Source organism: Peromyscus maniculatus, chromosome 4, assembly GCF_049852395.1.
Source record: "Peromyscus maniculatus bairdii isolate BWxNUB_F1_BW_parent chromosome 4, HU_Pman_BW_mat_3.1, whole genome shotgun sequence".
NCBI lineage: Eukaryota > Metazoa > Chordata > Mammalia > Rodentia > Cricetidae > Peromyscus > Peromyscus maniculatus.
The window spans coordinates 90,287,975-90,301,269 of record NC_134855.1 but is presented as its reverse complement, the minus strand read 5'-3'; the positions used below and the strand labels follow the sequence as shown (position 1 = coordinate 90,301,269).

Below are 13,295 nucleotides of genomic sequence, written 5' to 3'. Positions count from 1 at the left end.
ATATGTAATTAAAAGGCAACATCTAGAAATTAACCTTGGGGCTACCTCTGTGATGTTCTGATTCTGCAGTATATTAAATTACCGGATATCTCTTTATTTAAAGCAAGTTTCCTTCAACTTTCCCCCAGGGCTTAAATGTCTCAGGTTTTTCACACGAATTCTCATGTTTTTCAATCTTGCCTTTGGTTGGTAACATAGCTGGAGTCAAAACTAAACTATTCTTACCCCCTACAATAGATATGCATCTTAAAAATCCGGCTGGGCAGTGAGGGGGTTTGCTGGAGAGATGGCTCAGTTGTTAAAGGCACTGAGTTCAATGCCCAGGACCACATAACGGAAGGCGAGAACTAATTCCCACGAGTTGTTCTTTGACCATGACACACACACAGGCATATATCACCCCTCCCCAGACAATATAATAAATTTAGAAAAGGATGTGAAAATCAAACCTTGATTTTAATGGATTTTCTGTCTTAGAAGGGTACCCTCTCATTTGAATTGTTGTTTTCCATTGGTTCCCACTTTCTCCCTCAGGGATAGTGTTGGAATGTGCACATTTTTCACTCTATTGCTGGTTGCCTAGTATCACTCACATCTATTTCTTAACTGATTTTTTGCAGCTGTATCCTAACTGGTTTATCTACTTCCAATATAACCTCAGAGTCTCAGTAAGTCAACCAGAGAAGCAGAACAGTTTAATCTCTAGTTAAAAATAAAAGTTGGAGGCAAGGTATTACTACATTGCCCAGGCTAGCCTCAAACTCATGATCTCCTGCCTCAGGCTTCCAAGTGCGAGAATCAAAGGTGCACACCACCACAGCTGGGTTGATGAGGAACTTTTTAAACATGTATATGTAAATGCCGGGTGTGGTGGCGCATGTCTTTAATCCCAGCACTCAGGAGGCAGAGGCAGGGACTGTGAGTTCAAGGCCAGCCTGGTCTACAGAGTGAGTTCCAGGATAGGCTCCAAAGCTACAAAGAGAAACCCTATCTCGAAAAACCATAAAAAATAATAAATAGCCGGGCGGTGGTGGCGCACGCCTTTAATCCCAGCACTCGGGAGGCAGAGCCAGGCGGATCTCTGTGAGTTCGAGGCCAGCCTGGGCTACCAAGTGAGTTCCAGGAAAGGCGCAAAAGCTGCACAGAGAAACCCTGTCTCGAAAAATCAAAAAAAAAAAAATAATAATAATAATAATTAATAAATAAATAAATAAATAAATAAATTTTTTAAAGTATATCTGATCCAGTCAGGCTCTTACTTAAACCACTCCCGATTTTAGATAAAGTATAATAACTCCTACTTCCAGCCAAGACTGAGGGCGAAACATATCCTCCCAGTGAAATAATAGCAAAAAACAAAACAACTGACAGAAAGAAATAAGGCCTTCAGGATATTGTACATTAGACAACTGGGGATTTACCCGTTAACTGGCAACATTTTCTTGCTGTGGTGCGACACAAGAAACTATGCAAAGTTCAACGGACTCCATGAAGTGAGAGGAGAACTGGGGACAGAGGCAAGCACGGGGCCAAGAGCCTGTGTGACAGAGCAAGACAGGACAGAGGGCCCTCCATCTCGTATTCTTGCTGAGGCCGTTTCAGGTTTAACTAGACTTTGATCGCCTTGACGGAGAATCTCATGGAAAATTACCAACTGTATTTTAGGAACTCAAGGTCAACATGCCCCAGCTAAGTTATCTCCGCTTCTGTTAAATTGCCAGCTTGTGCAATTGTGCAGAGTCCCCTCTAGCTAACCGCTTACTTTAGCTTCTGCTAAACTGCTTGTTAAGCTTCTGTGAAGCTCCCCGCTGCAGTTCCTGAGCGAGATGCCAGGCCTGGCCTTTGCCTTAAAAAACCCCATGCTCTGGACACTCATGACTAGACCCTAGTCCTCAAATACCAGAGTATAGCCCTAGTCAGCTGAAATAAAGACTTTCAGTTGGCTATAAACTGTATCTGAGTGATCATCTTTGGTGGACTTCCTATAACACCTACAAAAGAGAATGCCATGAGGAACCTACAGACCAAAGGCTCTGGAGTTCCAGGCATGCATCCCTCAGGTACTCTGCAGACCACTGAGCACAGCCAAGTATGAGCAACCACCCAAGGGCACAGAAAAACAGACATCCAAACATGCTCTAGAAAGTGGTGTTGAGCACTCAGTCATCACCAGGGGTGTCTTTTCCACAGTCATACTGTAAGAGACATGATTCACAGGGATTCACCATACAGAGATTCATTCTATATGCAAAAAGGCCTTGCTATAGTGGTTATCCCACACTAAACACTGCTCTGGTTCCATCTAATCAATATTAAAAGGAAGGTCACAAGGATCAAACTTTTAAAGAGGCTTGTCTATACTTCAGAGAAAAATTATTTATAAGAAAACAAAATCATAAAGCACCCAACAAAAATAAAGCCCACATGTGGTATTGTATTCCCCCAAATATTGTGCATGCTAATAAACTTATCTGGGGTCAGAGACAGAGCAGCCACAATATTAAACATAAAGGATAGGCAGTGGTAGCACACGCCTTTAATCCTAGCATTCCAGAGGCAGAAATCCATGTGTTCAAGGATACAGACAGGCATGGTGACTCATCACGCCTTTAATCCCAGAAAGCAAGCTTTCAATCCCAGGGAGTGATGGTAGAAAGCAGAAAGGTATATAAGGCATGAGGACCAGAAACTAGAAGCATTTGGCCTGGTTAAGCATTTGGCTGGTTAAGCTTTCAGGCTTCGAGCAGTAGTTCAGCTGAGAGCCATTGGGATGAGGACTCAGAGGCTTCCAGTCTGAGGAAACAGCACCAGCTGAGGAACTGGCAAGGTGAGATAGCTGTGGCTTATTCTGTCTCTCTGATCTACCAGCATTCACCCCAATAACTGGCCTCAGGTTTGATTTTATTAGTAAGACTCTTTAAGATTCCTCCTACACCCACACTTCTGACATGCATTCAAAAATTACCTGTCCCTCTAAATTACCCAGCCTGCAAAGAGGCTGGAAAGGGACCTGCACTGAGGAAAACGGTCAATCAATTGAAACTGAGCCAGAACTGACAACGATTAAATAAACAGACAAAAAACAAAAATGCTCCATCCTCTCTTGCATTCAGCTGTTTCTCCTGGCTGGAATGCTCAGCTAGAGCTGTGCCAGGAGGAGTCCCAATTTGATGTGTTTAACACCCACAGTGGAAACACCCACCAAGGCCAATTTCACGTTGTCAATAGTGTAGCTTGTGGAGTTCCTGAATTTTTAATAATCAGATCATGTGCTGGATCCACCTCTCCCAGTGGAGTCCAGTCAATCAATCAATCCACCTTCTTCATATCTTAAACACTGGTTCCTTTGGAGAGCAGTCTGTGAGTTTCCAAATCTGAGTTAAATGTTCCTTCTCTAGGCTCCCCTAATACACTGTGCATACACCATCAAGGCACTTAAGATATTCTATTATTATGTGTTTGATTCATGAACCCCAAGAGGGAAGATAATGCCCTGTAAATTAATCCACATGCTGAGCATTTCCACAGTAACAAACATGGGATGACAAACTACTAGCTGAATGTACAATAACATGGAGCTGCACTGATAGGTACAACATAGAGGACTCTCTAATAGAAGATCTCTAGTGTATTACACAATGTGAAAGAGCCAGATACAAGCGGCACATACTATATGATTTCATTTATATGACACTCGGAAAGTGATAAGCTTACAAATTCATGGTTGCTAGGAGAAACTGCAAAACAACATGAGAGAACTTTAGGTGGATAAAAAGGACTGGAAGTCAGAGACTGTGCACTTATATAAACTGCATGCCTATTAGGATCAGTTTTACTCAACATAAACTATTACGTCCATAACCATTAACATTTCTTTAGTCAGCAGCTGAATGATGAGAAAGCAATGAGCAAAATAAGCCTAAGCTCTTAGTGAACTAGCATTAAGTCTGTGGAAGAGTAAAGATCAGACAAATATACTGTATTAGTTTCCTAGATTCACCTTAAGAACGTATCACAATGTGGCCTGAAACAACAAAAATGTATACTCACAGTTCTAAAGGTGGAAGTGTGTCCTTGAGGTGTTGGCAGGTCATGCACCTCTGAAGGCTCTAGCTGGACTCCTTCCTTACAACTTAGTAATCAGTATTAACATCATGTCTTGACATTCCATTGCTCTGGCCGTATCATTCCAGTCATTGCCCGTGGACCTCTCTTCTGTGTCCAGAGTCAAACCTCCCTCTCCTTTGAGGACACCAGCCATTGGACCAGAGCCCACCTGTCTTAGGGTTTCTATTTCAGTGACGAAACACCATGACCAGAGCAACTTGAGGAGAAAAGGGTTTATTTGGCTTACAGTTCTACAACACTGTTCATCATCAAAGGAAGTCAGGACAGGAACTCAAGCAGGGCAGGAACCTGGAGACAGGAACTGATGCAGAAGCCATGGAGAGGTGCTGCTTACTGGCTTGCTCAGCCTGCTTATAGAACCTGGGACCACCAGCCCATGGGTGTCACCACCCACAATGGGCTGGGCCCTCTCCCATCAATCACTAATTAAGAAAATGTCCTACAGCCAGATCTTATGGAGGCATTTCCACAATTGAGGTTCCCTCCTTTCAGATAACTCTAGCTTATGTCAAGTTGATATAAAACTAGCACACCACCCTAATCTTACATGACCTCATCCTCACAACATTTGCAAAGACCATTATTCCCAGATAATGTTATAAGAATAGGGGCTAGAACATGAAAATATCTTTTTGGAAGAACATATTTGAACCCACCACACCAAGAACTAACTGTGAAACAAGGAAATGTATGACAAATGTAACAAAATGGTGCATGAAGTGAATGGCATAAGAGCTCTAGGAGATTCAGGGGAGGACAGAAGTACAGAAGTGCTACAATCTTACAGGGCAGAGGCAGGCAGGAATGATGACCAGAAAAAGGTCTTGTATTAGTTACTTCTCTCCTTGCAACTTAAGGAAGGAAAATAGATTTTGGCTCACAATTTGAGTGTGTTATGGTGGCGACATCACGGCAGTAGGAGCTTGAGGCAGCTGGACACACTGCACCCACAAATCAGGAAGCAAGAGAGATGAATGTGGGTGCTCAGCTCGCCTTCTACTCTTCATTCAGTGGAGGACTCCATTTGATGCTGTCTGAACTTAGGTCTTTCCCACTTCAACCCAATCTAGACACTCCCTCATGGGCATTCCCAGAAGTTGGTCTCCTAGATATTTCTAGATCCTAACAAATTAACAAACAAATCAACCACCACAGGGCCCAATCTGATGAGCACATCAGCTCTGAGTCTGATGGACTAGAAAGGTAGGCTGAGCCAGGGAGGGAGAGCCCCACATCTAAGTCTACTTAACTCAGCAGGTGGTTTGGGAACCACTGAGCGGTAACAGCGCTTTAGAAAACAGCGCCATGTTTTCGCTCCTCACTGAGGAGGTTCATGAAATACAGCAGGGGACAAGTCACAGCACCAGCAATTACTGACGCTCAAACTCAGTTTTCTCTATTAATCCAGCCACTATGTGGCAAGAGAGCTAGAAACAGCCTGGGTGAAGGGCCCCCAAAAACATGTCACTGGGTTTAGTCCATTCCATTCATCTGCCGGGGCAGTTCCCCCAGGAAACTGAAGCATTGATTTAGAAGTGTTTCTTTGCTTCAGTGCAAGCCTTTTCGGCTGTTAACGGACACAGAAGTTAGTAACATTTCTTAATTACAGAGAAACTGCTCTCCCAGGTAATTCTTTTCTACAGAAGTATGTTCCAAGAGTGTATAACAACACAGTCTTTTAAATTAAAAATGAAATATTCTCAAATCACAGCATGGTTGTTTTTTTACACACAAAGACAAAGTCATGTGTGGTTAAGGACAGAGAAAGAGAATCTAAATGATTAGCTGTTCTACTGAAACTCAGTGAGAATGCCAAGGTCACAACTGTTGCATGCATTCTTGTCTTAGCATCTACATTTGCATTTATGAACCAAGGCCCCCTACCTTCTCTCTGAGCTCTTTACTAGGACCATACAGTTACAATTCTTCTATTGAAAGCAAGTCCTTGAAACCATATGGGATCTAGAAGGTCACTTCTCCCACAAAGCCATAGTAAATTGAAATGCTCTCAGCTATCTGTTGGAGGTTACTGTCTATTTAATTGTAGAAAAGTAGACTTTCAGAAAAACAGCTAAATGTCTCTTAATACAAAAGGCTGACTGCACAGCCACATAAGTCATATAAGCTATAATTTTGGTGCTGTATTTTTTAACCACACCATAAGATATTAAAATTTGACATTTAGCTGCAAATAATAAGTTTAAACAAATTATATACCTAAGTCCTAATTGTTCAAGTTCAAAAAATGCCATTACTTAGTCAACCATTAATGACTGACTAGAAGACATATTGTCTCCCTTCTCATTCGGACTCTTGGTTGAGGCTGGAAGGTGGGAAGTCATATTAAAAGTGAGTCTGAAACAAAAGCAACTCTGCTTGGTAGCACACACCTACAATGCCAGCAGCACTCACACTCAGGAGGCAGAAGCAGGATAATTCAAATTCAGGAGTGGTCTGGGCTATAGAATAAAATCCTGCCTCAAAACAGCAATAAAAAGCTGGGCGTGGTAGTACATGCTTTTAATTCTAGCATTCCAGAAGCAGAGGCAGGCCTCCAAGCCTGGTAGACATAACAAGTTTCAGGATAGCCAAGGCTGCATAGAGAGACTCTGTCCCAAAATTATTTTTAATTTTAATAACAATAATGAAAACAATTTTAGGAGAAACCATGGGTTTACTCTTTTCAGTGCCATTTTTACCTTCAGTGAGAATCTTGTTTCTCAAATTTTCCCAATTTACTAGATTTATTTTGTTGTGTGAAGCTTAGTTTTCTTATACTTGTTTATATTATATGAACACTTACCTATATGGGAAGGTAGTGTGTGTTGCAGGTACACACACATGCACTCAGAGGTCAGAGAAAGGCTTCTTCCTTTAGAGCTCTCTCCATTATGTTTTCAGACATTGTTTTGTTTCTCATTAAGCCTGAAACACATCATTTTAGGGGGCAAGGAAGCTCCCAGCATCTGCCTATCTCTGCCCCCAATACTAGAATTACACACAGCACATGTCATCTGCCTGGCTTTTATATGGATGCTTGGTATTTGGACTCTGGGCTTCTTGTTTGCACAGTAAGTGCTCCCCAGCTGCTAACTGTTGTTTTTGAGGTACTGAAGATTGATATCAAGGTCTTTTTACATGCCAGGATCTTTCTCATTTGTTTTGTTCTTTTCCCTATTTTCATTGAAACATATACTTGGGTAAATCTAGGTCTACATCTCAACCATGCAGACTGGGGTTTACTTGGGCAGTGTGCTCACATATGTGAGGCCTACACACAGAAACAACATATTAAGTAAGCACCCCCCAGAAGTCTCTGTATTGCCCACATGAAATAGTCATGAGTTAAATGACAGGTTAATTTTACCTTTTTTCATAGTATATTCCTATAAAATTAAATGATGCATGCTCTTATATGGAAACTAAAAAAAGCTGATTTACTGGAATTGAAAACAGAATGGCAGTAACCAGGGACTTGGGAGAGAAGTCAGGGGAGGAGAGAGAAAGGTTGGTCAACATAAATATGAGCAAGATACTGTAGGGTACTATTGTATAGTAGGATGACTATAGATAATAATAACAAGCTATACATTTCAGTCAAAAGGGTTGAAAGCTGTCACAATAAAGCAATGACAGAGGCTGGAAAGATTGTTCAGTGGTTAAGTGCTGGTGGCCATGTCAGAGGAGCAGCAGATGGCAACTGACTTCGGGGTGTTGGCCCAGCAGGAAGAAAATCCCTGATGGGTAAAGCTCAGACAGACAAGGCCCCGAGACCACAGACCGCAGAATGTCTTTTGCTTCTGCTGTGCCTTTACATGTTTGCTGCCACCCTATTTCTCTGGTATCTGACATGGTGTGAATGGGTGTGGGGAGATCCCCATTGCTTGTAATGTGTCTCATGAAAACATCCCATCCTACTGGGCATTTTTACCGGTGGATTATAATGAAGATGATTTATTCTTAAGCTGTACTGTCTAATTGATAATAATAATGTTAGTTTAAATAGCATTTTGATGGTAAAAAACAAAACAAGGAAGTGTCACACAGCTAGAATACTTGAGTTTCTATTGAGGAGCTGTATAGACTGTGGCTTAGGTTAATGATTAAGAAAAACATTTGAGTCCCAGTGGCCCAGTCAGTTTAAATTCTTCTAATCTTAATGTTGGAAGACGTGTTCACAGGTTTTAGAGTGCATCATAACTGAAACAAAGCTCTGAAAATAAAGTTTTGTTGAGTGCACCTCTGTAGTACAGTAGCTTTCCAGTTTGATCTAGTCCCTTCCATTTGGTTTTGTTTCTTCAGTTTAAGCTTCGGATATAGTGTTTAAAATTTTTAAAAATATTCCAAAGCCAATGTCAAAGAGCTTTAGCATCATAAATTCTCAACGAGTTTTATGATCCCAGGTCTTATATCCATTGAGTTCATTTTTGTGTGCAGTATTCAACAAAGGTACAATTTCATACTTTTACATGTGGATATCCAGTTTTCTGGGTATTATGTGAAACTATCCTTCCCAACATGTATTCTTACCACCCTCGATGAGCTGGCCACTATACTGGCTAGTTTTATGTCTACTTGACACAATCTAGAGTCATTTTGGAAGAGGGAACCTCAATTGGGAAAATGCACCCCACCACACACACCTCCATATTGACCAATATGCAAGCTTATGGTACATTTTCTTTATTCATGTTTGATGTAAAAGGGCCCAGATCATTGTGCGTGGTGCCACTCCTGGGCTAGTAGTTCTGGGTGCTATAAGAAAGCAGGCTATGCAAGCCATGATGATGATGAGCAAGCCAGTAAGCAGCACTTCTCAATGGCTTCTGCATCAGCTCCTGCCTCCAGGTTCCTGCCTCGAGTTTCTGCCTTGACTTCTTTGGTGATGAACTAGAAGCTATAAGATGAAATAAACCCTTCCCTCCCAATGTTGATTTTGGTCACGGTATTTATCACAGCAACAGAAACCCTAATACAGCCATATAGATTTGGATTTATTTCTGGCTCACTGCCACTCCCTTGGTCTATGTTTCTGCTCTATGTCAGTACCAGGTGGTTTTGATTATTTTAGCTTTGACACAAAATTTTAAACCAGGAATTCTCATTCCCTCCAACTCTGTTTTTCTTCTTTGGTATTGCTATGGCTACTCCAAGTTTCTTATTCTCTCAGTTTTACAAGAATTTTAGGATTCATGTTTCTATTTGTGTGAAGAATGCCATGAAATTTAGGTAGGACTGTACTAAATGTATGCATTAACTAATATCCTTATTATATCTTTATTATCAACTTGGTTAGAATAAAGCATATCTCTGGGTGTGACTGAACAGTATTCCATAGATCTTGGATAACAGGTTCTCAATTAATGGATAATCATTGCCTGATGAATTCACAGTATGAGGCCATGGTTGGGGGGCAGTAAGAGAAGGAGCTGGTGCCTTCCTGGAGGAAGTCAGTCACCAAATCTGTGTCCTTGGGGCTGTAGCTCACCCTGGCTCTTCCCTGTACTCCCTTTCTCTGCTTCTTGTCCACCACAAGGTGAATGGCCTCCTTCTTGTGGCTCCCATTGCTTCAGCTGTCTGCTCTGTTTTGCCATCTCCATCACAATGGGTTGAAACCATAAGCCAAGTATCTCTTTCCTTCTTTATGTTTCTCTTAGGCCACAATAAGGAAAAAAACTAACATAGGCAATACAGGTATTTTACCAATATTAATTCTTTGTATTCCAGTGAACAAGAAATATCTCTTTATTATCACTTTTCCAATTTCATTAATGTTTTACAGTTTAACATAGAAAGTTCACCTCTTTAATTAAATTTATTCTAAAGTATTTCCTTTGTTATTATATTACTGAGGTGGGACTTAATTCCTGGTATGCAAGGCTGGTTTAACACATACAAATTATATGAATCACCAAATAACAAAATGAAAAACAAGGCTGTATGATAATCACAACTGATATAGGAAAGGCAACTGACAAAACTCAGCATCCTTTGATTAAATACTTTTAATAGTTTAGGAACAGAAGGAAGATTCCTCCAAATAATAAAAGCCTTTTCTGAAAAACCTATAGCCAATAATATCACAGCCACAGGCAAAGAGCGGAAGCATCGCCTGAGACCAGCACAGGCGGGGATGCCCAGCCTCACTACTGCTACTTAGCACACGACTTTAAAGACAACAAAGCAGACAGCACAAACAAGGGACATCCCAATCGGAAGTAAAACCATGTCTGTTTACTGATATGGTTCTGCAATATAAAAAACCCAAAGATTATATACACACACACAATGGAGATTACACCCACATAAACACATGCATACACATACACCCACACAAACGTGAACACTTGTGCATAAGCACATATACATACACCTAATAAGTGGTGAGGCTACAGGGCACAAAAGAAACATGCATTTATACACAAATTACAACTGAAAAAAAATGAGGAAACCAACCTATTTACAATGTCATCTTACAAGACTCAAGGATAAACTTTATAGTTTAATTTATTTTTGCTTCAATCAATGCTTAGCTTTCACAGTATCCCCTATAGTTTAACAATCAATTTGCCCCCTTTATAGCTGCGAAGCAACTGTCACTTACTGGAGCCACTTATCATACCTTGACCACCAAGGTCTGAATCCCCTTTCTAATTCTTAGAGTCTTTCTCTCACTTTAAGGAACAGACCTACCACTATCAAACAGTCAAAGCCAAATACGCCACTACCGCCAGCATCTTATGCTCCAAGATATGTGCACACTAACAAAAGTGGGCTGAGCAGCAATACTAATGCCCAGTGCTTGAATCAAAGACTAGTGATGAGACCCAGTGTCTGTGCAGAATCACACTCCTGAAAGGACAGGGACAGAGGCGGTGCCCGCTGTGCAGTGCTAGTTCCGAGGAGACGTCGGTTTCCCTGCAACAGTGGATGCTTCCTCGCCAGCTCTGTAATAGAGTTTGCGGCTCCTTCCTGGCACTCTGTTCTCAGCCCTCCCAGAGTGTGAACTGCCCAGTGCAGTAACACTCCATCTCAGCTTGACTCATCTAAGGCAGTTGCTGTTGCTGGCAACTGCAATCCTGACTGACTCAGCACCTTGTCTCCTGAGACTCACTTAATGTTCTTATGTCATTACACAATCTCATTAATTATAAGTTTCCTCAAAGGACAGATGGGATGGTAGGAAAGACATGTTCTTGAAAAATTATGCAACATTAATACTTTCATCGCATAGGTTTCTACTGACTCTAACCTGAAAAATAGCATAAAATGAGAGACATCTCAGAAGCTTTGGAGAGTCAACTGTTTATTTCACACATACAAAAAAAAAATGAGACTTACTCTTTTAAGACCAGATAATAACCCACTGTATGTACATACCCCATGCTGTTTATCCAGTTACCAGCCTGTGGGCAAGTGTGGCTTTCGCCTTTTTGCTAGTGTGAATAATACTTCTATGAACTTGGGTATACAAGTATCTGTTAAAATTCATGCTTTAAATTTTGGGAGATCAGCCGGGCGGTGGTGGCGCACGCCTTTAATCCCAGCACTTGGGAGGCAGAGGCAGGCGGATCTCTGTGAGTTCGAGGCCAGCCTGGGCTACCAAGTGAGTTCCAGGAAAGGCGCAAAGCTACAAAGAGAAACCCTGTCTCGAAAAAAACCAAAAAAAAATAAAAATAAAAAAAAAAAATAAATAAATTTTGGGAGATCTACATCCAGAAGCAGAACTGCTGAATTATATGGTAATTTTATTTTAATTTTTGATGCACAAAGGCATTATGCCAAGTGAAACAGCCAGTCACAAAAAGATAGGCATTTCAATATTCTACTTATTTTTATTTGTTATGTTGCATAGATTTCTTTTACACTGTCATTTGACTTTCATAGTTTTGGACTATACACTCATATAAATATATATATTATATATATGGCATATATTATATATATATATTCATGTTTATAAAGTCTTTGCCCTTAGACTGTGAAATGATCAATCTTGCCCATGTCTTATCACTTCAAACTCTGTCTTCATGTCTGCGTCTCTGCTGCTTATGAAGCTCATCTCTGGGTTTGAAGCTGGTGGTGTGGCAGCAGTATTTCAAGTACCTTCCTGTTTGAAGAACTGCTAGGACATCAGAAAAGCTCTCTATTTGATTCCCACAGAGCTGGATTTTATCTAGTCTCCAGTTGTCAGAAAGAGAGAACCAAGAGGAATGAAAAGCAGTGAGCAGCATGAAAGCCATGCTGATGTAGAAAAGGCAACTACTAACAGACTACGAAGACCTTGCAACAGCCTGGCCTGAAGAACAAGTGCATTTCTTTCTTCTTTATCCCCCGTCCCAATCTGTAAAAGCGCAGATTAGAGGGTAATGACCTTTCAGAAGCAACGGCTCATGAAAAGGCATATCTAGTATAAAAGACAGGAACTGTACCAACACTCCCAATCTCCTCTCCCTTCCAGCTCCCTGAGCGCGTCCTGACAGCTGGCCTTGGGACGCCATCCTGGAAACACAACAGAGTCAGAGGGAGGAAGGGACAGCCTCTACCATGTCAGGTCTGCACTGCAGTGACAACCCCAGCTAAACTGATACCTGACACATCAGCCAGATGGGCACATTCTGGGGACACCTGGGACACAGTCATGCTGGACCAGAAGCAGTCCAGTGGCAAAATGGAGAGGTCTCCAAATCCTCAACTATTTTTCTTTTTATTCAAAATTTGCTGGAGAAGGCTGTAGAGCATCAAGCAAATCTCCATCCTTGTTCTGTCCCCATTTCTCTCTAATATGCAAATTCTTTAAAATTTTATATGTTCAGTAAAAAGGCTGGAGAGATGGCTCAGTGGTTAAGAGTACCTACTGCTTTTGTAGAGGATGCTGGTTCAGTTCCCAGCACCTAAACTAGATGGCTCACAACCTCAAACTCCAGCTCCAGGAAATCAGATGTACTTTTCTGGCCTCCACCGGCATGGCACTCATGTGCATTAAACACTCCCCCACATACACACAAATAAAAATAAAATCTTTAAAAATTATGACAAAAAATATATTATCATAATTATCCATTTGGTCACTTTTAGTGCACACATCAGTGCCTTTAGGTTTATTCTTATTACAACCACGGCTATCTTTCATCTTCTCAAACTAAAATCCTGTATTCATGCAATGG

The 13,295-nt window shown here is 41.2% G+C and overlaps 1 protein-coding gene across 1 annotated transcript in view; it reads right to left on the bottom strand.

Moving 5' to 3' along the window:
- Positions 1-13,295, bottom strand: part of Aven (apoptosis and caspase activation inhibitor) — a 137,226-nt gene that overhangs the window by 19,668 nt on the left and 104,263 nt on the right. The gene's annotated exons all lie outside the window — the stretch shown is intronic.